Consider the following 27,904-nt stretch of genomic DNA (forward strand, 5'->3'; position numbering starts at 1 on the left):
AGAAGCTCCAACGCCTTGGATCATGAGCCCCTCACCAGCATTAAGGGGCCTCCTTGAATACTCCCTTGAGGACATTACTACAACGAGAAACACTAAAGTTCGCGTGGGACAGCACACGAGCAGCAAAAAGGCAGCTTTAACAGCAAACAGCTTCACCAAAGTAATCCTTGGATAATACTCCCCAGAATAATAATTCCCGGGAATAATTCTGTATTGTGGTTATTAATCTCCCACCTGTGGTGACGTCAGTGGCCAGATCCTGTAACCTGTATCAGGGAAATGGGGAAAGGAGAGAGTAATGGAGGGCGGAGCAGAGGAGAAAATGAAGACAGTGGAAACTGAGCAAGAAGAGGGCCAGGAGGAAGTGGAGGTAGAGGAAGTGGAGGTAGAGGAAGTGGAGGTAGAGGAAGCAGAGGTAGAGGAAGTGGAGGTAGAGGAAGCAGAGGTAGAGGAAGTGGAGGTAGAGGAAGTGAAGGAAGATGTGGAAGTAAAAGAAATGGAAGAGGAGGAAGCAGAAAACGAAGAGAGAGTACATTAGGAAGCCTCGTACACTGTAACCAACTCTTTGCTATTGATTTTTTTTAACGTTGTTGCCTCGTACCAAACCTGGAGCTGCTGACGTGCAAGCCTCTCTTTCTCTCTCTCCATCACTAATAACTCCCTCCCTCCTTCACACTCTTTCCATCACATTCCTTAGTCTTATATCTCTTCTTTTGCTAGACCTCCCTCCTTCCCTCTAGGTTTTTTTTTCCTTTTCCCTCCCACTTTCCGTTCCTAACATTCTGTTCTACTTCATCCCTCTCTCTCATTCTCCTTCCCACTTTCTCCGAATTATTTCCTGCTCTCCACTCTCCCTGACTATCTTTCCTACGCTCTCTCTTTTCCTCTCACACCCTCTCTCTCTCCCTACACTAGTGCGGGCGTATTGGGTTCCAGGATCTCAGGAATATTCCGCCCCTGAAATAACTGGGAATTTCCACAGGACCTGCTATTGCTGGCAATACACATCTGGGTCCGAGTGCGTTCGTGTGCAGTTACCAGTTGTCAAAGGCACTTGTCGATAGACACCAGGCCTCCCTCTCCCTTTGTGTGTGTGTGCTGTGGTGTGTGTGTGTGCTGTGGTGTGTGTGTATGTGTGCTGTGGTGTGTGTGTATTCATCTAATTGTGGTTGCAGGGTCGATTCACAGCTCCCGGCCCCGCCTCTTCACAGGCCGCTACTAGGTCCACTCTCTCCCTGCTCCCTGAGCCTTGTCGTGCCTCTTCTTAAAGCTATGTATAGATCCCGCCTCCACTACACCACTCTCCAGACTGTTCCACTTCCTGACTGAAGAAATACATGTACTTCCTAACATCCCTGTGACTCATCCGAGTCTTCAACTTCCAGTTGTGACCCCATGTTGTTGTGTCCCATCTCTGGAACATCCTGTCTCTGTCCACCGTGTCGATTCATCTCAGTATTTTATATGTTATTATGTCCCCCTCTCCTATCCTCGTGTCGTCAGGTCGATTTCTCTTTACCTCTCCTCGTAGGACATGCCCCTTAGCTCCGGGACTAGTCCCGTTGCAAACATTTGCACATTCTCTAATTTCTTGACGTGCTTAACTAGGTATGGGTTCCAAACTGGTGCTGCATACTCCAGTATGGGGCTGATGTACACTGTGTACAGAGTCCTGAATGATTCCTTACTGAGGTGCCGAAAGCTATTCTTAGGTTTGCTAATCGCCCAAACGCTGCAGCAGTTACTTGGTTGATATGCGCCTCCACGAATTGGTTGAGGACTGACAAATTCATGTAGTGTAATGTGTGTCTTCGTCATGCTGTGATACAGTCACACATACTCTTAGAATCATTATGTAGGTGATCTTGCCTACACCACTTCCTCGTCTACAGTAGATCGTTCCACTTACAAACCGCATTCAACCTGAAGAACTTCCTGCCTCTATGATTCATGTGTGTGTGTGTGTGTGTGTGTGTGTGTGTGTGTGTGTGTGTGTGTGTGTGTGTGTGTGTGTGTGTGTGTGTGTGTGTGTGTGTGTGTGTGTGTGTGCTAGTAGTGTCCCTTCTGTTTTTTTTCATCATATAATTTAAGTTACCAATAAGTGTAACATTTACTGCCTCCTCATTTCATTTATTCCATCTGTTTACTACTCTACACTACACACACTCATCACAATACGAGGAAATATCTAGCAATATTATACAGCTCACAGTGTCATTTGTCTGGCTACACTGCAGATTATTATATCAGGAACTTGGCGACACTGATTGCTGTTATCCCGGTGATCTGTTTACTGTGAGTAACATCCTGGTGACTGGCTGGATCTGGCTACAGTGACGAAGCTAACCTAAACACAAGACAAATCCTGTGTGGAGTCGCTATGGGTTGAATGGGTGGGAAGTTATTCCAACCCTACATTATTATTATTATATTATTATTATTATTATTATTATTATTATTATTATTATTATTATTATTATTATTATTATGGGGGATTACACAGCGCCTGTGGGGTGAGGGAAGGCATTCAGGCTCAGTTCAGGGAACTGGAACACAGATCCAATTCCCTAGATCAAGGACCCCTCACCAACATCAAGGAACTTCCCTTTAGGGTCCAACCCTACAGATTGAAGGGCCGAGCTTTGGCAGAGGGTGAACCGACAGACGAAGTGTAAATTGACAAGTGGAGGATTAACTAATTCATTATGATCTGAATTCCCATTTCTTATAGATGTTTAACAGATCACTGTAATAACCTCGTCTAAAGCATTATATTATTCCCCTCCCAGTAACTTGCATTAATGATGCTTTAGCACCAATTACGTATTTCCAATACTTTCACAAATTGTATACTCCTCATATATATGTAAATAATTTACAACATATAATTTCCTTGGTATATAAAGTGCTAACATGGGTTTGGTGGGTTGGGTGGGCATGAAACAACAACAACAACAACAATAATAAGAAGAGGAAGAAGAAGAGAAGAAAAATAAGAAAAAGAATGCCTAGATTATTATGTTCACGGGAAAGCGCTAAACTCGTCATAAAGCGAATCGAGTAATAAGATTTTATATAGGGAAGCTAAGGGCAACTCCAATTCCTTGGATCAGCTGCCCTTCACCAACATCAAGACACGATCCTTCCTCCCATCCTTGAAAGGTTTTGAAATTAAAAGTAATTACCGAATTTTAGATAATCAGGCAATAAAATAACTGGATGCACCACTATTAATTACACTCAACTCTTCCTTCAAGTTCCACAAGAGTTCTTTCAAATATCTTCCGCGTGCTGCTAGGATGATGCTCAATAATTTATTATTATTATTATTATTATTATTATTATAGCTTGTATCATTATTGTTATTATTACTGGTATTTATCATTATTATTATGATTATTTTAACCATTATTATTATAACGTGCTATTGTTGCTGTTATTTGTTATTTATTATAATTGGTTTATTATTTTTATTACTATTATTATTATTATTATTATTATATTCATGGGAATTATTATTATTATTATTATTATAATCAAGGGGAAGCTCTAAACCCGGAGGATTATACAGCGCCTGGGGGGGATGTGGAAGGCATTCAGGCTTAATTTGGGGAACTGGAGCACAGATCCAATTCCCTAAATCAAGAGCCCCTCATCAATATCAAGGAACCTTCCTTGAGGGGATATTCATGGGAAGCACTGAATTCGTAGGGGTTACACACCGCCTGGCGAATGGGAGACAATAAGGGTCACTCCTAGGAAGGGGAGAATAGATCCAATTCTTCGGATCAGTTCTGCATAACATGTCTCTATACCTAACCATCTCTCAGCTTGTAAAATTCAGTAGAACTTGTCTTCGCATAATAGTCTCGCGGGAAGAATAGTATAATTATATCCGACATACAGAGCTAAAAAACAAATTGTCATTCGCTGGCGGGGATGTGTCTAGGCTAGCAGACAGATGACTAAGCACTTTATCGGGACAAGCCTTGGTTCTCCATACTGGTACCTATGAGAGTAGCATATCTTTTATGTGTTATATAAAAAAGACCCTATTAGGAGGTCAAGCGTGGACGATGTGATGGAGCGAATAGGTTTTGTGAGAGCAAGTGTCGCTTGTGGTAGAGTAATACCCAGGGTTTAAGTAGCTGGGTTTGGAAGCGAGGGAAAAATAGATCATTGCCTACTGGCTCATACTAGACTGGGCTAACTCACTCCTGACCATCTCCAGTCTCCAACCCACATTTAAATCTGGTAAATATCAATTATATTTGTCTACTTGAGCGCCTTAATGATGAGGCGTTATATATATATATATATATATATATATATATATATATATATATATATATATATATATATATATATATATATATATATATATATATATATATATATATATATATATATATTTTATATATATATATATATATATATATATATATATATATATACACACACACACACACACACACACACACACACACACCTTACGTGTATGTACCATAGTTCTTTTTTAAGTTTAATGCCTCTCAGTTACTCGAGGATTTAAGACTACGTACACGATCAATCAAGAGTTTTTTAATCCATTTAACTCTCAAATTGTATGTACTCTTTAGAGTTACACACCTCTTGGCATATACATTACTGAAAATTATGAACAGAACAGAAGGGACTCACAGGTAAGGACCCACTAAGGGTGAGGGAGAAGTGGGGATAGGCGAAGAACAGGTGAGGGAGAGGAAAAGAATAAAGAAAACAGGAAAAAGAGTCGGGGCTAAACCCGACAGCAAAGCAAGAAATCAGCACAGCCCAACAGCCCGGCTCAGAATCCTCTCTCTCTGTGAACAGCACAGAAGGAAAATTATGCAAAAAAAAAAAAAAAAAAAAAAAAAAAAAAAAACCTACCCCATAGTGTATAACCCTTACTCCAAGGTGAGCCACACACTTTCAAACAAAGCAAGAAGCCAAATGTAACTGTAAATTTTCTGCTGGTAGTTTTTTTCACCGTATCTCGTCCTGACAGCATAATTAAAGTAGTGGTAGCCACTGTTGCATCACCACCCACTCTTCTGCACCACCACCCACTCTTCTGCACTACCACCCACTATTACCGTACATATTGCAACACATCCACCCACTAGTACCATACATACTGCACATCCATAAAGTGGTACCATTCACCACAGTAGCTACACTCACTAATACTACATGTATACTATAGCCACACTACCCAATAGTACCACACACACCACCACCACCCACTAGTGAAGTGTTTTTAATAATTCTACATAATATTGTTCAAGAAAAGACGTGGCAGTCTATGGCATAAAAGAATGTCTCTCTTGGACGGAGGCAAAGAATTGCGCCATGTCAACAACTGGATTGCCACAAGGGTCAGTTTTAAGCCCCTTATTATTCGTAATCTAAAATAACGTCTTCGACAAGGAAATATAAAGCAACATCAGTTATCTAACATCATAATAGGCCGAAACATATATTTATAGGATACCACGGAATAGCCGATGCTGTGACCAACATATGACTAATAGCTACCCAACGAAAGTCCACGGCAGACACCATCGTTCTCTGTACTGCAAGCCAGCATTAATTTTGTGCTGCGCCTCTGCGTCAGTTATTTTTCCCTAACGAATAAATCAACGTCAGCACATCACATACACAACACAACCCATGGCATCACCCTCCCAACCACACTCATCACATTACAGTACGACGAGCTATACAAAACACATCATCCGAAACATTAACTTCACTACAGGACATCCACCGTCTCCGAGCGGATAGGTGAAGGACAGTTCTGTATATCAGCAAGGGACGGCCTCCTTGCTCAGTCAGATGTGAGCGTCCTTGTATCCCGCTATGGTGTTCCTCCCCACAACAACCAAGGCAACACAGTTTGCTCATAGGTCTTCCCCAATACGACCTTCAAGTTAAAATTAAATCAGGTATATATTCAATGGCGATGCATATATTTATATCACAAACTTTGTTACTTTTTTATGTTTTATTTTGTAAATTTTCACTGATACCGAGTTTACATGATATACATGTTAATTCATTTACATCCAAGGTGACTTAGAAGCCTAACCTGATCCAAATTAAAGAAAGCAAATCCTGCTTAATCCAACTTACCCTTCAAGTGGATGACTTGAAGCCAGTAAAAGGTTCTTGATCCCAAAAATTGGAGCTACTTTACTCTCCCTTGGATAAATCCTGATTACCTGAACATAAGTGGGTATTAAGGTAAATATCACAATTATAAGGAACTGCTTGCCGCTTACCTAGATTTGATGCACAGCTGTTGCTAGGCTCCATAACGATGAAACGATTAATAATTTTACGTGTTTCGGCCCTAGCTTAGGAAATATAGTGCTAAACTATAAAAGAGAATATAAAGAACTCGAAATTCATTATGATACAGCGAGACTATCGACCAGATCGATAGAATCAAAATGTATAATTAATTATAATGTAAGATCACATATAAATATCATTTACTGATGGTATATAATGCCAATACGTTGATGAATAAGACACCTGCAACATTTGGGGATCTTCCTTGCGGCAATAGAGATACCCAAGTGATGCAACTTGCAGATGAGCGGAAGAAACTCCCGAGTAGCGTCATTGAAGCTAAAACGTTGTGCAGTTTTAAAAATAGGTTAGACAAATTTATGAGTGGGTGCGGGAGGGTGTGAGTCAAGTCTAACTCACATCCCTTCCTTCTGAAGTGGATGTGACTTGGATCAGACTGGCTTAGGCCAGTAGGTGACTTGGAACTGCCTAGCATGGGCCAGCAGACCTGCTACAGTACTCCTTTCTTATGTTCTCATTCATCTTCACATAGAAACGTCATGAGATATAATGAACGTGAAACAATATTTAGCAGAAAAATTTAAGTATTTGTTGCCATCTTTTAGATAATTTAAGGGGATCTATACGAAAAGCCTTTTAAGCGTAGAGTTGACCCACGGGCGTAGCCAAGACTTAGGTTCGGTTAAGTAAGCTTCGTCAGGAAACAGGACAATGACTCACGAAATCGTAATGACACGATTACAAACAAACCATACCACGGGTGGGATTTGAACCCGCGGTCAGAGTCTCAAAACTCCAGACCGTCGCGTTAGCCACTGGACCAGCTAGCCACAATAAGATTCGTCCAACTAGGTATATTTCTACACCATAGGAAGGTTAGCACAGGCACCACTGTGACCACAAATGCAAGTCATTACGATTTCGTGAGTCATGTTGACGGCAGTGAGGGGACTTGAGCTAGAGTTCGTCACGGCCACGCTAGCTGGAGATTCATCTGTAAAAACTTGTATTTGTGGTCACAGTGGTGTCTATGCTAACCTTCCTACGGTGTAGAAATATACCTAGTTGGACGAATCTTATTGTGGCTAGCTGGTCCAGTGGCTAACGCGACGGTCTGGAGTTTTGAGAGACTCTGACCGCCGGTTCAAATCCCGCCCGTGGTATGGTTTTTTTAATCAGGACAATGTTTCCTGAAATGGGTATTAATCCTATGATGACCCGTCAGAGCTTTTGTTCATCTGACCGAGGCCTTCCGCTGGCTTACTGGTCCATCTCTTTAAAAATTAATAACTAAAACTGGTCTCAACAATTAGACCTATATTTGATTTCAAATTATACATACAATGGCATAAAAAATAACTATTTCGGTATTAATAAATATTAAGAAACAAGTCAGGTATACCGGGATTATATCTGGAGGTGTTCCGGGGGTCCACGCCCCCGCGGCCCCGTCCATGACCAGACCTCATAGAGGAAACAGTAGGCAAGCTTGGAGTGCCAGGGGTAAATAATAATAGGAGGGCCATTAACTGAACTGTGTATAGAAATAGGTTTGGTAATGGGAGATAATTGTCGATAGTTTTATCAACATTATTTGACTGATGAAATGTGCATGAGGACTAATGATTAAAGACCTACAGTCGTATCAGAGTTCTAAAACTTTAACAGGCTTCCGTAGTACCTCTCCGGGTGGGTAATGTCTACTAACCTACTATAATAATATTAGTGATAATAGTAATGATATTAATAAAAAATAATAAAATAATGTAATAAGTATTTTATTATGGACTGATTTAATTGCTTTACAAAATAAAATTATTGGCAGCAAGATTTAAACTCGACCAGGAAATAAATAACAGTTGACATCCTCAGTCCGTGAATAACGTCACGCTCACAGCTAAGTTTTATGTTCGCTCCTTTAGTATGATTTTTGTGCTCGTGATATATATATATATATATATATATATATATATATATATATATATATATATATATATATATATATATATATATATATATATATATATTTATATATATATATATATATATATATATATATATATATATATATATATATATATATATATATATATATATATATATACATACATACATACACACATACACACACAAGAAAACAAGGGGAAAAAAGCTATTGAAAGCATCATGAAAGCAATAGGAGAAGACGACATGACCCAGCTGGAAAATTTTCAGAGAATAGGGGGGTTTGTAAAAAAAAGAACCCGGCCAGTGAAAGTGACCTTCAAGGCAGAATCGAGACTCGGAACAGGATCCTGCAGGAGAAAGCACGATTAAGGGACATGCCGGCATACAGGAAGGTGTATCTCGACCGCGACAGAACACAAGCAGAAAGGCAGAAACAGAGAGAGATGGTACAAAGGCGAAAGGAGGAAAGAGAGGGGATGGAGAAGACAGACAGGAGATCCCAGACACAGGAAGATCAAATACAGCCTCCCTCACAACTTCCTATAGAAGCCTCCCAACCAGGTCAACCCCAGTGCAACCAAACACTCTAAACCAAAACACCCATGCCACATCCAATGCCCCCACCCACTGCATTACAAACTCCACCCCCACTGCAACCACCCATAGTTCCTTATCAGGTCTTCCACTTCCCCAACCCCAATACACCTCCCAGAACACAATCTTAGAAAAGAAGTTGAAGGTGTGGTATACAAATGCAGATGGAATAACAAATAAGTATGAGGAGTGGCACGAAAGAATCAAGGAGACATCCCCAGACATAATAGCACTCACAGAAACAAAACTCACCAGAATAATAACAGATTCAATCTTTCCATCCAGATATCAAATCCTCAGGAAAGACAGAGGGAGGAGAGGGGGAGGAGGAGTTGCACTGCTCATTAAAAACCAGTGGGGGTTTGAGGAAATGGAAGGAATGGATGGCACGGGCGAAAGGGACTACTTAATAGGAACAATCCAGTCTGAGGGACATAAGGTGATAATTACAGTAATGTACAACCCACCACAGAACTGCAGGAGGCCAAGAGAAGAATACGATGAGAGCAACAGAGCAATGGTCGACACAGTAGCCGAGGTGGCCTGGAGAGCACACATCTGGGGAGCAAAGTTACTAGTTATGGGTGATTTCAATCACAAGGAGATTGACTGGGAAAACCTGGAGCCCCATGGGGGTTCCGAAACATGGAGAGCCAAGATGATGGATGTGGTACTGGAAAACCTCATGCATCAACATGTTAGAGACACTACCAGAGAGAGAGGAGAGGATGAACCAGCAAGACTGGACCTTGTATTCACCTTGAGTAGTTCTGACATCGAGGATATCATGTATGAAAGGCCCCTGGGAGCTAGTGATCATGTGGTTCTGTGCTTCGACTACATAGTTGAGCTCCAAGTGGAGAGAACAGCAGGAATAGGGTGGGAAAACCAAACTACAAAAGGGGGAACTACTCAGGCTTGAGGAACTTCTTTCAAGACATTCAGTGGGAGAGGGAACTGACAGGAAAACCAGTACAATAAATGATGGACTATGTGGCAACAAAATGCAAGGAGGCAGAGGAGAGGTTTGTTCCCAAGGGAAACACAAATAATGGGAAGAACAGATCGAGTCCTTGGTTCACCCAAAGGTGTAGGGAGGCAAAAACTAGGTGTACTAGAGAATGGAAAAGGTACAGAAGACAGAGAACTCAGGAAAATAAAGAGATTAGCCGAAGAGCCAGAAACGAATATGCACAAATAAGAAGGGAGGCTCAGTGGCAATAAGAAAATGACATAGCATCGAAAGTCAAGACTGACCCGAAGCTGTTGTACAGCCACATCAGGAGGAAAACAACAGTCAAGGACCAGGTAATCAGACTGAGGAAGGGTGATGGGGAATTCACAAGAAACGACCGGGAGTTATGTCAGGAGCTCAACACAAGATTTAAAGAAGTATTTACAGTGGAAACCAGTAGGACTCCAGGAAATCAGAGCAGGGGGTGCACCAGCAAGTGCTGGATGAGGTACATATAACCAAGGAGGAGGTGAAGAAGCTGCTATGCGAACTTGACACCTCAAAGGCGGTGGGATCAGACAACATCTCTCCGTGGGTCCTTAAAGAGGGAGCAGAGATACTGTGTATACCGTTAACAAAGATCTTCAACACATCATTTGAAACTGGGCAACTCCCCGAGGTATGGAAGATGGCAAATGTAGTCCCAATTTTTAAAAAGGGAGACAGACATGAGGCACTAAACTACAGACCTGTATCACTAACGTGTATAGTATGCAAGGTCATGGAGAAGATCATCAGGAGGAGAGTGGTGGAGCACCTGGAAAGAAACAAGTGTATAATTGACAACCAGAATGGTTTCAGGGAGGGAAAATCCTGTGTCACAAACCTACTAGAGTTTTATGACAAGGTGACAGAAGTAAGACAAGAGAGAAAGGGGTGGATCGACTGCATTTTTTTTTTGGACTGCAAGAAGGCCTTCGACACAGTTCCTCACAAGAGGTTACTGCAAAAGCTAGAGGATCAGGCACACATAACAGGAAAGGCACTGCAATGGATCAGAGAATACCTGACAGGGAGGCAACAACGAGTCATGGTACGTGACGAGGTGTCAGAGTGGGCGCCTGTGACAAGCGGGGTTCCACAGGGATCAGCAACTATGCTGACACTAGGACCTGTGCTGTTCTTGGTATATGTGAATGACATAACGGAAGGGATAGACTCAGAAGTGTCCTTGTTTGCGGACGATGTGAAGTTAATGAGAAGAATCAAATCGGATGAGGATCAGGCAGGACTACAAAGAGACCTGGACAGGCTACAAGCCTGGTCCAGCAACTGGCTCCTTGAGTTTAACCCTGCCAAATGCAAAGTCATGAAGATTGGGGAAGGGCAAAGAAGACCGCAGACACAATATAGTTTAGACGGCCAAAGTCTGCAAACCTCACTCAAGGAAAAAGATCTGGGGGTGAGTATAACACCGAGCATATCTCCCGAGGCGCACATCAATCAGATAACTGCTGCAGCATACGAGCGCCTGGCAAACCTACGGATAGCGTTCCGATACCTCAGTAAGGATTCGTTCAAGACTCTGTACACCATTTACGTCAGGCCCATACTGGAGTATGCAGCACCAGTTTGGAATCCACACCTAGTCAAGCACGTCAAGAAATTAGAGAAAGTGCAAAGGTTTGCAACAAGACTAGTCCCAGAGCTACGGGGATTGTCCTACGAAGAAAGGTTGAGGGAAATCGGCCTGACGACACTGGAGGTCAGGAGGGTCAGGGGAGACATGATAACGACATTTAAAATACTGCGCGGAATAGACGAGGTGGACAAAGTCGGGATGTTCCAGAAATGGGACACAGACACAAGAGGTCACAATTGGAAGTTGAAGACTCAGATGAATCAAAGGGATGTTAGGAAGTATTTCTTCAGTCATAGAAAGTGAAGTAGTGGAGGCGGGAACCATACATAGTTTTAAGGCGAGGTATGATAAAGCTCATGGAGCAGGGAGAGAGAGGACCTAGTAGCAGTCAGTGAAGAGGTGGGGCCAGGAGCTATGAATCGACCCCTGCAATCACAAATAGGTGAGTACACACACACACAGACACACACACACTTACGGCCCATATTCACCTAGTAGCAAACAGGTACCTGGTTATTAACGACTGTTGTGGGTCGCATCCTAGGAAACAAAATGCAAATAAAACTAATAATAAAGATTAGACACCACGAGCATTACTATGTGAAAACTAAAAATAGGTGATCGCACTGTACAATATTTTATGTATTCTCAGCAATGTTTGTGGTGAAGGTCATTGTTATCTATTCCCATGTGGGACAAAGACTTCGTACCAACTGTGGTTAAGGATGTCAAAAACAATTCTAGATCATAGAGACAGACGGGAATTTATTCATTTATTGCATCAAACAAGTTTTGTGCCTTTTACAAAGGTTCTTCGTTGACATGTTAAGTATGTAGTAATGTTTTCTACCTCACACCACACCACATCTACGCTGTTTCATCATGTCTTTGTCATCTACTTGAACTCCTTTGACCTCTGTTGCATAAGCTCTGACCCAGGTTACATATATTACATAATCTACAATGATAAACACGCTACTGATCTCTTTATGGATGACCCCATTTACAGGTTAATATCCTGATAGCTATAAACATGTTATCACATACAGTATACACAACACATTCATACAATGTACATATGCATGTGTTTTAAAGATACACACACATATATATATATATATATATATATATATATATATATATATATATATATATATATATATATATATATATATATATATATATATATATATATATATATATATATATATATATATATATATATATATATATATATGTCGTGCCGAATATGTAAAACTGGTCGATTAGAAAGAACTCATTTAAAATTAAGTCCTTTCCAAAATTTTCTCTTATACGTTTAAAGATATATTTTTTTCATTGATGTTAATGTAAATTTTTTTTAATTTTGCACCAAAAGAAACTTACAAAACTTACCTAACCTTGTTATAACAAGAGCAATTTATTTTAGCCTAACCCAACTAAATATATTTTAGATTTGTTCAGTAATTTAATACTTAACAAACACAATGAAATATATTTTTTTCGTTAGATTCAGAATGATTTTGGCGAAATTATTGCATGCACAAATTTTCACTTGTCCTATATATATATATATATATATATATATATATATATATATATATATATATATATATATATATATATATATATATATATATATATATATATATATATATATATATATATATATATATATATATGCAATAAGATCACAGTAAACAGGTGATTTCAGAATATGCAAAACAACCACTCTGAAAGAATAGAGAAATTCCAAGCGCTTTCGTGACTACTCACATTATCATATATATATATATTTTTTTTTATTATCACACTGGCCGATTCCCACCAAGGCAGGGTGGCCCGAAAAAGAAAAACTTTCACCATCATTCACTCCATTACTGTCTTGCCAGAAGGGTGCTTTACACTACAGTTTTTAAACTGCAACATTAACATCCCTCCTTCAGAGTGCAGGCACTGTACTTCCCATCTCCAGGACTCAAGTCCGGCCTGCCGGTTTCCCTGAACCCCTTCATAAATGTTACTTTGCTCACACTCCAACAGCATGTCAAGTATTAAAAACCATTCGTCTCCATTCACTCCTATCAAACACGCTCACGCACGCCTGCTGGAAGTCCAAGCCCCTCGCACACAAAACCTCCTTTACCCCCTCCCTCCAACCTTTCCTAGGCCGACCCCTACCCCGCCTTCCTTCCACTACAGACTGCATATATATATATATATACACCTGGAGGTTATTCCGGGGATCAACGCCCCCGCGGCCCGGTCCATGACCAGGCCTCCCGATGGATCAGGGCCTGATCAACTAGGCTGTTACTGCTGGCCGCACGCAGTCCAACGTACGAGCCACAGCCCGGCTGATCCGGCACTGACTTTAGGTATCTGTCCAGCTCTCTCTTGAAGGCAGCCAGGGGCTTATTGGCAATTCCCCTAATGCTTGATGGGAGGCTGTTGAACAGTTTTGGGCCCCGGACACTTATGGTGTTTTCCCTTAGTGTACCAATGGCGCCCCTACTTTTTATTGGGGGCATCTTGCATCGCCTGCCCAGTCTTTTACTTTCGTAGGGAGTGATTTCTGTGTGCAGATTTGGGACCATTCCTTCCAAGATTTTCCAAGTGTAGATTATGATATATCTCTCCCTCCTGCGTCCCAACGAGTACAAGTCAAGTGCTTCCAAGCGTTCCCAGTAGTTAAGGTGCTTGACAGAACTTATACGTGCAGTAAAGGATCTCTGTACACTCTCTAGATCTGCGATTTCACCTGCTTTGAATGGAGATGTTAATGTACAGCAGTATTCCAGCCAAGAGAGAACAAGTGATTTGAAAAGGATCATCATTGGCTTGGCATCTCTCGTTTTGAAAGTTCTCATTATCCATCCTATCATTTTCTTTGCACGTGCGATCGTGGCACTGTTGTGATCCTTGAAAGTGAGATCCTCAGACATTACTACTCCCAGGTCCCTTACTGGAAAACTTTGTTTATATCTTCTTGGATTTTAACCGCGTCCTCAGCAGATGACAGCCTCATGCAGATCCTAGTATCATCCGCAAAGGATGATACGGTGCTGTGGTGTATATCTCTGTCTATGTCTGATATGAGGATAAGGAATAAGATGGGGCGAGTACTGTGCCTTGTGGAACAGAGCTCTTTACTATGGCAGCCTCCGATTTAACTCTGTTGACCACTACTCTTTGTGTTCGATTTGTTAGGAAGTTGAAGATCCATCTCCCCACTTTCCCAGTTATTCCTTTAGCACGTATTTTATGGGCTATTACGCCATGATCGCATTTGTCAAATGCTTTTGCAAAGTCTGTGTATATTACATCTGCATTCTGATTTTCTTCCAGTGCATCCAAGGCCATGTCATAGTGATCCAGTAGTTGTGAGAGGCAGGAGCGACCTGCCCTGAACCCATGTTGCCCTGGATTGTGCAGATTTTGGGAATCCAGGTGATTTGCAATCCTGCTTCTTAGCACTCTTTCAAAGATTTTTATGATGTGGGACGTCAGAGCTATTGGTCTATAGTTCTTAGCTAATGCTTTGCTGCCACCTTTATGGACTGGGGCTATATCCGTTGTTTTAAGTGACTGTGGAATTTCACCCATGTCCAAGCTCCTCCTCCATAGTGTACTTAGGGCACGCGAGAGGGGTTTCTTGCAGTTCTTAATGAAAACAGAGTTCCACGAGTCTGGGCTCGGGGCTGAGTGCATAGGCATGTTGTCAATGGCTTTTTCGAAATCTATCGGAGTTAGGGTAATGTCGGAAATCTGGCATACATTTATGGAGTTTTGAGGCTCATTCATGAAGAAATCATTTGGGTCGTCGATCCTCAGACCGATTAGTGGTTCACTAAACACAGAGTCGTACTGGGAGTTCAATATTTCACTCATTTCCTTGTTGTCATCTGTGTAAGTCCCATCCTGTCTGAGTAAGGGCCCGATACTAGATGTGGTATTTGCCTTGTTTTTGGCATATGAAAATAAATATTTTGAATTTCTTTCAATTTCACTAATAGCTTTAAGCTCCTCCTGCCTCTCCTGGTTCCTGTAAGAGTCATTTAACTTAAGTTCGATAGTTTCCACTTCCCTGATCAGCGCCTCCTTTCGTGTATCACATATTCTAGCACTCCTGAGGAGCTCAGTGACTCTTCGTCGTCTTCTGTAGAGGGAGCGTCTTTCTCCAGTTTACTCCTGCTCTTCTTCTTTCTTAGGGGAATATGCCTAGAACATGCTTCGGCTGCCAGGAAGTTGATCCTTTCAAGGCACTGGTTTGGATCCATATATATATATATATATATATATATATATATATATATATATATATATATATATATATATATATATATATATATATATATATGTCGTGCCGAATAGGCAGAACTTGCGATCTTGGCTTAAATAGCAACGCTCATCTTGCCATATAGGACAAGTGAAAATTTGCGTACGCAATAATTTCGCCAAAATCATTCTGAACATAACGAAAAAAATATATTTCACTTTGTTTGTTTATCACTAAATTATTGTAAACAAATCTAAAATATATTTTGTTGGGTTAGGCTAAAATAAATTGTTCTTGTTATAATAAGGTTAGGTAAGCTTTCTAAGTTCCTTTTGGTGCAAAATTATAAATTTTTACATCAACATTAATGAAAAAATATATCTTTAAACGTATACTAGAAAATTTTAGAAAGGACTTAATTTTAAATGAGTTCTTGCTAATTGACCAGTTTTACCTATTCGGCACGACATTATATATATATATATATATATATATATATATATATATATATATATATATATATATATATATATATATTTGTGAGTAAAGGTTTGTGTTTTATGTAAGGTTCGGCAGATGATGCAAAATACCTCATTGAAGAAGGGTGCCATAAGTACAAAGAGACAACACAGTAATTGTAAGGGGGCCCAGAAACTATTGAACAGCCTCCCACTGTACGTAAGGGGGTTTACCATTAGACTTCTCGCTGCCTTGAAGGAACTGGATAGGTTCCTAAAGAGAAAGATCCAGAGATGGTCATAGTGCCGAAAATAACGCCAGAACACATATCAACTGTATACCTTCTGAAGCGAATGCCTGTTTGGCAAATCTAAGAGTAGCCTTCAGGAATTTCTACAAAAAGTTATTCACGACCCCTATATACAACATACGTTAGACCCATCTTCCAGCAAGCTGCACCAGCATGAAACTTTTCACCCGATGAAACATGTTAAGAAACTGTAGAAAGTGAAGAAGTATACAACGAAAATAGTCCTGAAGATAAGGGGAATGAGCTACATGGAGAGGCTAAAGGGATTAAACCTGCCAACTTTAGAGGACAGAACCAGGGGAGACATGATAACGACATAAAATATTCAGAGAACTCGACTGGGCAGACAAGGACACAAACACACACACACACAAAAGGTTCGCAGTTGTGGTGGTGCCCACAATTCAAGGTAATCATCCCACAAAAACAAGCAGGCAAAAGGTGATGGGCTTCAACCTTGCCAAGACCCAGCAAGCATAGCACCTTGAGTATCCGGCAGAGGTAATACCAGGGATCAGTGTACGTGGTTAGCATCATTAGTGACTCCTTAAGTGGATTTAGTGTCTTGTCTGTTCTTTGTATATAAAATTTTTAATATACTTATGGGAAGAGCGAAACCCGCATTTGTTATTTAGCGCCTGGGAAATTGGCCGCAATCAAGTGGGAACCAAAGGAAATGGGTAGCTCCAGTTCATTGGATCAAGAGTCTTTCACCTGCATCAAAGCCCATCCTTTAAGTGGTCTGTCCTTAGTGTTCCTCTTAATCAACATTAGCACTGTTTTAAGGCTATCTCAGTAAAATAAAAATATATAAACAACAAATATATTAATTCTTCAAGAACTCAACATATATCCCCGTGTCACCTTGCTCATAGACAAAGGCAACAGAGGGCAACCTGCTGAACAATACTTCATGACAACGTTTCGCTCGGCGTAAAGCTTTATGAAGTCACGATTTGATAAAGCTCTAAACAGAACGAAACATGGTCCTAATTAAAGTTTATTCCGGAACGTGTTATCTTACCTCCACCACTACTGGCACCATAGCACACACACACAAAGCCTTGTACACTGCCTGCTCCTATTGGCTCACTGTCTCTGGTCTTCAGTGATAGGCGTCAACCAACTTGTTTTTTATCAGTAAGACTTACTATTCTCCCTTTTACCTCCCACAACTACTTAAAACTGCTTCACACTCATCTGGATTACTATGCAGCATTGTATTAATGACAGCATACTGTATATGCTAGGCTCAAACTTGTGTTCCAAGTAAGGCAAGTGAACAAAGAACACTGTATAACCCCTGTGGATTTAGCATTTCTCCATGAATACACAGCTACTGCTACATAATAATAATAATAATAATAATAATAATAATAATAATAATAATAATAATAATAATAATAATAATAATAATAATGAATTTATACTACTACTACTACTAATAATAATAATGAATTTATACTACTACTACTAATAATAATAATAATGAATTTATACTAATAATAATTATAATATTATTTTTATTACTGTATTCGTTAAGAAAATATGCTGTAGCTCAAATTCCTTAGATCAAGATCCCTTGACAAGTAGCGAGGCGCCCTCTTTCTCATCCTTTCTTCAAAGGTACTGTGCTGGGAAGGTGTGTAGTGGTAGGCACAGGATGTGCTGATTTTGAGGTTGCGTGGTGTGAAGAGAGTTCTTGCTCATATCCACCCGCCCAAGATTAAACCCGGGTCCTTCGGTTGTGCGCCTAAGACTTACGATCCACCAGTTGTGATATGGAGGTTTTGTGAAGGTGGACATACAGAGTGACACGCATAACTGCATGGTGTTAAGCATGTTGAAGTTTTAAAGATGTGTTGTGGAGGATAAAGTAGGATGAGAACTGGTAGTGGAGGAATGGGATGGGGGGGGGTTAATAAATACGGAGGGGGAGCCAGGAGGGATGGGGGGTGGTGGTGGTAGAGGGGATGGTTAAAGGGAGTTAGTGGTAAGGGTAGTTGTTAGTATATTCGTCATGAACAGTCCTAACACGGGTGTTTTCGGAATAACTCGTCTCTCGGAGTCAGTAGTGGGAATGGGATTTACATGTACGTGTATCCTACTCGGGGCTTTTAACCCTTTAACTGGCTAGCCTGAGAAATTTTCACAACCTGGCTGTATTATATCGAAGAAACACATCTTTCAGCATTAACTGCAACTCCTAGTAAAGCATCACTGTTGCCAGGGGTGAGAACCCGAGAAAATGCTTCCCAAGCAAAGGAATTTTTCCTCTTCTTGCAAACACCACAAGGAATTGCGTCAGTTACTAGTGAGGAGAGAAAGGTACCGGAGGCAGGGATGATGAGGGAGAGTTTTTAACAAACATCATTAGGTACATAAATACTTTTTTACCCAATATTTGAATGCATCCATTAGGTACAGTACTTTAGTTTCTCAACACAGGATCAGTGTTTTCTTAATCAATATATGGCATTCCAGAAGAATTGAAATTTTATGAAATATTTTTTCCCCTGGATGTGACTCACAACACACAGGTACTTATTTTATTGCTTGGTGTGCAAGGGCAGCAGGAGAGAAAGGAAATCTGCCCAAATGTTCTTCTCTGTCCAATAAATTAGGTAATCGAACCTGGGACCCTGGAATTGCGAGTCGGATGACAAAAAAAGAAAATAACTATAGCACCTATAAACTCAATGATGTAATAATGTTGGTAGAATTACTGACAATATGTCAGGTAAAAGGACACAAGTGCAACTAATGTGACATTTTATTGTGGCAACGTTTCGCTCTCCAGGAGCTCTGTCAAGCCGTTACAAACAATACTGGGACACAAATTAAATAATGTAGTTCTCGCCTATAAACTAAATAATATTGCTGTGTCTCAAGAAATCATAATGACACGATTGCAAACGAACCAGGGTACGGGTAGGAATTGAACTCGCGGCGTGTCGTAAAACTCCAGACCGACGCTTTAGCCACTGAGCCAACTAACTACAATAAGATTAATCCAACTAGGTATATTTACAAACCGAAGGAAGGTTAGCATAGACACCACTGGAGTTTTACGACTCATTCACCGTGAGTTCAATCCCCACTCGTACCGTGGTTTATACTGCTGTGTCCATAGATGAGTGAGACAAACCCTCATGCAGTCACTGAAGCAAGAACTCTGGATAACTTTAAAACCAGACTGGACAAATACATGAATGGGTGTGAGTCGGACCTGCCTAGCACGGGGCCAGTAGGCCCGTGCTAGGCAGGTTACTCCATTCTTATGTTCTGTGTATGCTGCCACTGGTGAGCTACACAACACCCCGGTGGAAGTGGAAATAGGCAATGTGAGAGAGGTGGGTAAGAGGCACAGACGTGAGTAATGGAAAGAGCAATAAAGTAATGGATTAAGACTTAACAAAGGTAAACAACGCCCACTGATAATTTTAATCAGCTTATCCTACAAACAACAATGTCGAAATTCACAAATAACTCACGCTTTGGAGAGGAAGCTTTAGACGACGTTTCGGTCCACCCTGGACCATATCAAGTCACAACTGAGCATGAAATAAAAAGTTCATCTTTCAAATTGTTGCAGTGTGTCAATTTCTCTACGATCTAAGCTAAGAAAAAATAAAAATCAGTTATTTAAAGTCAGGTTAATGCACTTACGGTTAACCACCATTATATGAATTACATGAAGGGAAGAGAAACGTTTGGCAGCAGAGGAAACATCATTGTCGCTCAAATAGTTGAAATTACACAGCTTTGTTACAGTTGGATGATTTTTTTTTCATTAAGTGAAAATCTGTCTGGGTATAAAGAAATTTATATTTTTCGATGATGATAAATAATGCTAATTAAATTTAAGCTGACCTTAGCTTAGGCAGGATTAAGTTATATATGTATAAGTCGGGTGATATCATTATTTATATTACGCAATCTGCGAGTTAAAGTCATATTATTATTTGTGACTGTTGCCCCGGGTGGATGACGACACTCTTAACACCGAAGTGGTTAGTTAACCGCATACTGATTGGGTGTTCTCTGGCTGACGTGAACACACCCCTACCTATAAGGTCTTTGATTCGCTACAGCTGTGAAACGTACTACGTGAGTGAAAGCCTCAATGTGATTGGTTGTTGCCATGTACACACCCACCAACGCGCACCAGCCTACGTCATATGCAACAGGTCGAACCGGTTTGCCAACTCTGCAACGTGCTTTGGCAACAAAAAACCATCAAGGTTATTCTTTAAATTATGTTTAATATGATAAGAATTAAACACGAGACTGAACTCCTTGTAAACATCTTAAATATATAAGAGAGAGAGAGAGAAAGAGAGAGAGAGAGAGAGAGAGAGAGAGAGAGAGAGAGAGAGAGAGAGAGAGAGAGAGAGAGAGAGAGAGAGAGAGAGAGAGAGAGAGAGAGAGAGAGCAGTACAATTGCATAAATTGTAACGAAAATAATTAAGGTGAAATAGCATCCGCAGAGAAACCCACGTGGTAAAACCCGTGGGTAAGAGCCCAGTTCCTGGACCTATTATGTGCCAATGTAATTTCACAACTACTTCCCACGTAATGGATATAGGGTGTATAACGACGTTATAATTAACAATAATAATCATAATACTAATTGACATTAGTAACAGCGCTACTTTCATTAAAAAATCGCAAAACCATAACGTTACATAAGCGCTTTGTGTAAATCAATTTGGATTAAATGAAAATCATATCGGCTGAGGCATTACTTGCTTCCTAGCATGTGTTCCCGACCGACCACACCTGCGCTGTGACATCAGCCGCACACCTGCAGTCAGCCACGTACGTCGCACTCCAACGTCAGTTTTATCCACTGCCTTTACACCTGTTCCGTTACGTCACGACAGCCTCACTCGTGACCACAGCTGTTGACTGGCAGTGATGGAGTCTTCCGCACCTGTTTCGTGATGTCACTGGAGCCTCACTGCAGGAACTACCGCTGTCCTGCTTGTTGATTTGTTACCAGTGATGGTGTTAATTGGTTGGTTGGTAGAGATTTGCAGCATTTCGCTGCCCAGGTCTTTTCCAATAAGTGACCCGGCCTTGGCTTCCCATTGGGGAAGTGTGACATTCATAATGTCTTGCCATGGGAAGGTGTTCCTCTTCATCTTCTGGGACACTTGCTATCCCTAATCCTAACTACAATCTCGCCTTCACGGGGTTCGCAGGAAGAAGTTATGCAACTCGTTAGCCTCTTACCTCGTCCCCACGGGGCTCCTAGGGAGTGCTAGATATTATGGAGAAGCAGATGGTGTTGAGTAATGCATCCGTAACACCTTTCTCATGGGTCATTGTTATGTAGTAGCTAGCATCAAATTGGTCAGTGTATGGATGTGGCTAATAACAGATTGTCAAGTATATTGCTGTTTTGACTAAACACCGGCCAGTATGCGGGCTGTTGCTTTGGCCTCATTTAGCTAATACTGCTCCGTTCTAGTCTCCTTATTATAGAATGGACGTAAATGCGCTGGAAAATATACAGCGAAGGATGAAGCTGATTCCATGCATTAGAAATCTTTGATTGATTGGTCAGTATGTTGCTATGCCTGGCGCCCATATGGTCAGATTGGTGTAGCTTTTCTCAGATTGGTTAGCATTTTGCGGCTGGTAGTGATTGCCAATACCCAGGTTATTGAAAGATGAAGAGTTTTTTTTTTTTTTTTTTTTATTCGCCGGTATTCTAAAGGCCCGGGTCTTTTCCAAGTAATGGTGACCCGGCCTTGGCTCCCTATCTGGGGAGTGTCTCGAGACTTAAGTCTCCCATGGGAGGAGGTACGTTTATTGTATAAAACGAAGTAAAGACAGTAATTCACACAAATTAAAATAGACTGATTGTGTATTATAACAAGTACAAGCGCTTTGCAGAAACTGTATATACCATGTATACACCTGTAAGCACTCTGCATATGTCAAGTACACACATGAGTCATGTACACATCTATAAACAATTTGTATATGCAGATACTGTTGACACCTAGGAGTCAAGGACGCATGTGTATGTTAGGTGTTAAAGTTTAAGGGGAAAAGACTTTCAGGTGGATTAAGGCCAAGTTTTCCTAGTTTCTAACTGTCGCATCTAATTTAATCCCAACCCGTACCTGGAATTAATAATCTTTATTTACTACAAGTACATGTACATGGTATACAGTCCTACCTGACAACAATGACATACTACTACATAGAAAGCCACTTGTTATGCTGAGCATCTCGGGAAAATTAGGTCAGTGTCCCAGGATGCGACCCACACCAGTCGACTAACATCCAGGTACCCATTTTTACTGATGGGTGAACATAGACAACAGGTGGAAAGAAACACGCCCAATGTTTCTACTCTGGCTGGGAATCGAACCCAGGCCCTCGCCGTGTGAAGCGAGAGCGTTAACCATCAGGCCACCAGAGTGTAGTGTATATATTTACAAGAGTAATGTATAATGACGTATATGCATAGTGTATATATTTTTAGTATGCATAAAGCCTGTTCACAAAGCCAACCAACAGATCCTGGCTGTCTTCAAGAAGGCGCTGGACAGGCACCTAAAGTCAGTACCTGACCAGTCGGGCTGTGGTTCGTACGTCGGGTTGCGTGCGGCCAACAGTAACAGCCTAGTTGATCAGGCCCTGATCCATCATGAGGCCTGGTCACAGACGAGGCCGCGGGGGCGTTGACCCCCAACCCTCTCCAAGTAAATCAATTTAACCCACCGTTGCTAAGGGATGTATATGGTACGTGATATCGACATACTGTGGAAAAGGACACTTGTACACAGTTCTGGATAATTATTAAAAGAGACATTTTACTACGCGCGACTTCATCAATCGTAGTGACTGATGAAGCCTCTCGTGATAATTATAAAGTGTGATAAAACTCATTAAATTAAAACTGGTGTCTAAGTTGTTACGACGCATCTCAGCAATCGCGTCAGATACTGTTAGTGCACATCACTACTACGCACTTGTTCTCCGAGACGCAACCTATGTGAGTAGTAGGTGAAACCAGTCGCGTGCGCGTGTGTACGTACCTAGTTGTACTCTCCTAGTTGTGGTTGCAGGGAGTCGAATCCTAGTACCTTGCTCTGCCTTTCAGTTACTCACCGAAGGACACACTATTTCTGGTCTCAAACTCTTGTCATACCTAGGATATAATTTCTCGTTCAAACTGTTTCACTTCCTAACTAACCTCAGACAAGAATTATTCTCTGCTGTCACTATTTCTCATCGTGTCTTTAGCTCCTATCTACCGTATGTCCCCTTGTTCCCGGTTCATTGCTTTTAAGTGATTCTTCTTGCCTTATCCAGTCCCTTATCTTACACATCATAGACATGTCTTCCTTGATTCACCTCTCATTCAGTGTTGTAAAGATTTGTCCCTTCTATCATTCTTCTTAGGTAATTTGTCTTAGCACCATTACCTTATTATGCAAGCTTAATATAGCAACCTATAGATCAGTGCTGCTTATCTATCTACATACTTGAATACTGGGACAACATATGCTGCTTTCCGGCTCTCCTGAAGGTTCACATAGTTAAGTAAAAAGGACACAAGTGCAAGTAATGTTACATTTTATTGTGGGAACGTTTCGCTCTCAAGGAACTTTGTCAGGCCGTTACAAACAATTACCTCCATTAGTTCTACACCTCTGAGTGAGGTGTAGAACTAGTGGGGGTAGTAGTACTAGCTATACATGGGGTGGAAAAGTCAGCTGGTACATGAGTAAAAAGGAGACACTTTGTCAGGTCCTTTCGACTTTAACAATTTCAGTTCACTGAGAAGCTTCTTTACTTCATCTCTTGTTGTGATGATGTTATGTAGTATCCTTTAGTTTATTCAATCTTCTGTTATCTGATAATTTCCATTTTCTTAAGTGAATGAATGCTTCATCGAAGTTCTTGCTTACTTGTCAGCTCTCGTACCTCTTTATATGTTATCACTTCGTTCTTTACTGATATATTTCATGTCGTGGTCCTGACTTCGCGTTTGCCTCTTTTATCCCTTCGTGTGTATTTCTGGCTCTTCTGTTCACTTCTCTGTTGTTCAGCAAGATTCGCTCTGACAATCAGTGACAAACACCTTGTATTAGCTTAGTAGGTAAGAATCGTTTTGATAAACAATCTGAACTTATTTTAACTCCTCGAAACTCAGTCTGCGTATCACAGAATTAATGGTTCAATAATGACTAAAAGAATAAAATAAAATTAGGTTAATCTACCATTGAGTCACGAATCATCTATTTATTCTGTGTACTCACAGAACAGTACCTACTGGGGAAAAGTTGCAGCTCCTGCACTCCTCAACCTTCAAGTTACTAGCATAACTGGTTCCTCCAAGCCTCTTGGACTGCGTATTTACTTTTGAACTTGTAGGTACGAGCAACCAGGCGCTCATGACGTCACAAGAGGTGTTGCGGCGTCACTGTGGCGTTGTACACAGCAGGCATGATTTTGGTCAGGTACTCATTCTGCTTCAAATTATATACGGCTGTTTGACGTGTAGGGAAGTATTGGTCCTTACTGATGCCATACAATAGGAAAAGCTTAACACCAACTATTATTACAATAATGGGGAACGTTAAATTCGTAGGAGTCATACAGATCCTGGGGAATGAGGTACTCATGTCTGATCCGAGGAAGGGAAGAATAGCTTCAGTTTCTTCGATTAAGAAACCCTCGCCGGCATCAAAACACGTCCGTCCCTCCCATCCCTTGAAGTGTAGCGTAACACCAGGCATCTCGCTGAAGGCGCAAATCGGCTGAATAACCTCATGTTAACTTGGGGTAAAGCGTTCGGCTCATAATCAAGGACCCTATTTTGATCCTGGGGGAGGAGTTGCGTATGGGCAAGCTTTCTAACACCTGCTGCTCTTTTTCACTTAACATTAAATAGATACTTAGAAATTGGTTGGCTATTGTGGATTGCATATTGGGGAGAGCATAAGGTCCCCAATTGAAAAAAGCCACATTGCTTGACTTTCCTACGCTACTAGCCCATAGGGTTAACTTAGATCAAGTTTTCCTCAACCAAGGCGGCACACTAGGCGAGTAAAACTACATGAGTACAACCAGGTGAGTATAAGGCTCGTTCGTATAAGGTGAGAACTAGGTTAAGTACAACTTAGGTGAGTACAACTGTGTAAAACGAGATGAATGCAACCGGGTAAGTACAGTTAAATAAGTATAACCAAATTAGTATAAATGAGGATAAGTAGGAAAGCATAACTAGACGAGTAAAAATAGGCAGCTAGGTAAATATAACTATGTGAACACAGCTAGGTCAGTATAACTAGGAGTACAAATGGTTAAGTACAACTACTTAGTTATAACAAGGTGAATACACATGCATACACTGGGGAAAAATATTACCTTGGGTAAGGCCATTATTGATCTCTCCTCTAAATTATCATTGATTATTGTTTTCGTGACATCTCTTCCCTCGGTTTACCCGACCCACTTAGCTTGTCGCGCGACCCTATCTATTTACATGGGAGGCTGAGCTCTAGTTTTTTTTTTTTAATTATTATTATTTAGCAAAACTGATATCGTCAGTGTGTTGCTATCGTATTCTATATGACAGTTACACAGTGAGAAATAAAACCCTAATTCCTGATCCTTCAAATGGGAGGGGAATGTTGATGTCAACAATAGTTACCCATCCCCTTCCTTGGATCAAACAATTTTCGGCTATTCCTCAGGCGCTGTATAATCCCTGTGGGTTTAGAGCTTCCTTTGGTCATCTGACTAAGGCCCCTCCTGGAGTTTACCTGGAGAGAGTTCCGGGGGTCAACGCCCCCGCGGCCCGGTCTGTGACCAGGCCTCCAGGTGGATCAGAGCCTGATCAACCAGGCTGTTGCTGCTGGCTGCACGCAAACCAACGTACGAGCCACAGCCCGGCTGGTCAGGAACCGACTTTAGGTGCTTGTCCAGTGCCAGCTTGAAGACTGCCAGGGGTCTGTTGGTAATCCCCCTTATGTATGCTGGGAGGCAGTTGAACAGTCTCGGGCCCCTGACACTTATTGTATGGTCTCTTAACGTGCTAGTGACACCCCTGCTTTTCATTGGGGGGATGGTGCATCGTCTGCCAAGTCTTTTGCTTTCGTAGTAAGTGATTTTCGTGTGCAAGTTCGGTACTAGTCCCTCTAGGATTTTCCAGGTGTATATAATCATGTATCTCTCCCGCCTGCGTTCCAGGGAATACAGGTTCAGGAACCTCAAGCGCTCCCAGTAATTGAGGTGTTTTATCTCCGTTATGCGCGCCGTGAAGGTTCTCTGTACATTTTCTAGGTCAGCAATTTCACCTGCCTTGAAAGGTGCTGTTAGTGTGCAGCAATATTCCAGCCTAGATAGAACAAGTGACCTGAAGAGTGTCATCATGGGCTTGGCAGCCCTCGTTTTGAAGGTTCTCATTATCCATCCTGTCATTTTTCTAGCAGATGCGATTGATACAATGTTATGGTCCTTGAAGGTGAGATCCTCCGACATGATCACTCCCAGGTCTTTGACGTTGGTGTTTCGCTCTATTTTGTGGCCAGAATTTGTTTTGTACTCTGATGAAGATTTAATTTCCTCGTGTTTACCATATCTGAGTAATTGAAATTTCTCATCGTTGAACTTCATATTGTTTTCTGCAGCCCACTGAAAGATTTGCTTGATGTCCGCCTGGAGCCTTGCAGTGTCTGCAATGGAAGACACTGTCATGCAGATTCGGGTGTCATCTGCAAAGGAAGACACGGTGCTGTGGCTGGCATCCTTGTCTATGTCAGATATGAGGATGAGGAACAAGATGGGAGAGAGTACTGTGCCTTGTGGAACAGAGCTTTTCACCGTGCCTGCCTCGGACTTTACTCTGTTGACTACTACTCTCTGTGTTCTGTTAGTGAGGAAATTATAGATCCATCGACCGACTTTTCCTGTTATTCCTTTAGCACGCATTTTGTGCGCTATTACGCCATGGTCACACTTGTCGAAGGCTTTTGCAAAGTCTGTATATATTACATCTGCATTCTTTTTGTCTTCTAGTGCATTTAGGACCTTGTCGTAGTGATCCAATAGTTGAGACAGACAGGAGCGACCTGTTCTAAACCCATGTTGCCCTGGGTTGTGTAACTGATGGGTTTCTAGATGGGTGGTGATCTTGCTTCTTAGGACTCTTTCAAAGATTTTTATGATATGGGATGTTAGTGCTATCGGTCTGTAGCTCTTTGCTGTTGCTTTACTGCCCCCTTTGTGGAGTGGGGCTGTCTGTTGTTTTTAGTAACTGTGGGACGACCCCCGTGTCCATGCTCCCTCTCCATAGGATGGTAAAGGCTCGTGATAGGGGCTTCTTGCAGTTCTTGATGAACACGGAGTTCC

The 27,904-nt window shown here is 41.3% G+C and overlaps 1 long non-coding RNA gene across 1 annotated transcript in view; it reads right to left on the reverse strand.

Moving 5' to 3' along the window:
• Nucleotides 1–27,904, reverse strand: part of LOC128702691 (uncharacterized) — a 38,689-nt gene that overhangs the window by 2,176 nt on the left and 8,609 nt on the right. Inside the window, exon 2 of the long non-coding RNA XR_008409149.2 lies at nucleotides 20,017–20,076. This is a non-coding gene — a long non-coding RNA (uncharacterized lncRNA). The remainder of the gene's footprint in view (nucleotides 1–20,016; nucleotides 20,077–27,904) is intronic.

This window comes from Cherax quadricarinatus, chromosome 79 (assembly GCF_038502225.1).
Source record: "Cherax quadricarinatus isolate ZL_2023a chromosome 79, ASM3850222v1, whole genome shotgun sequence".
Lineage (NCBI taxonomy): Eukaryota > Metazoa > Arthropoda > Malacostraca > Decapoda > Parastacidae > Cherax > Cherax quadricarinatus.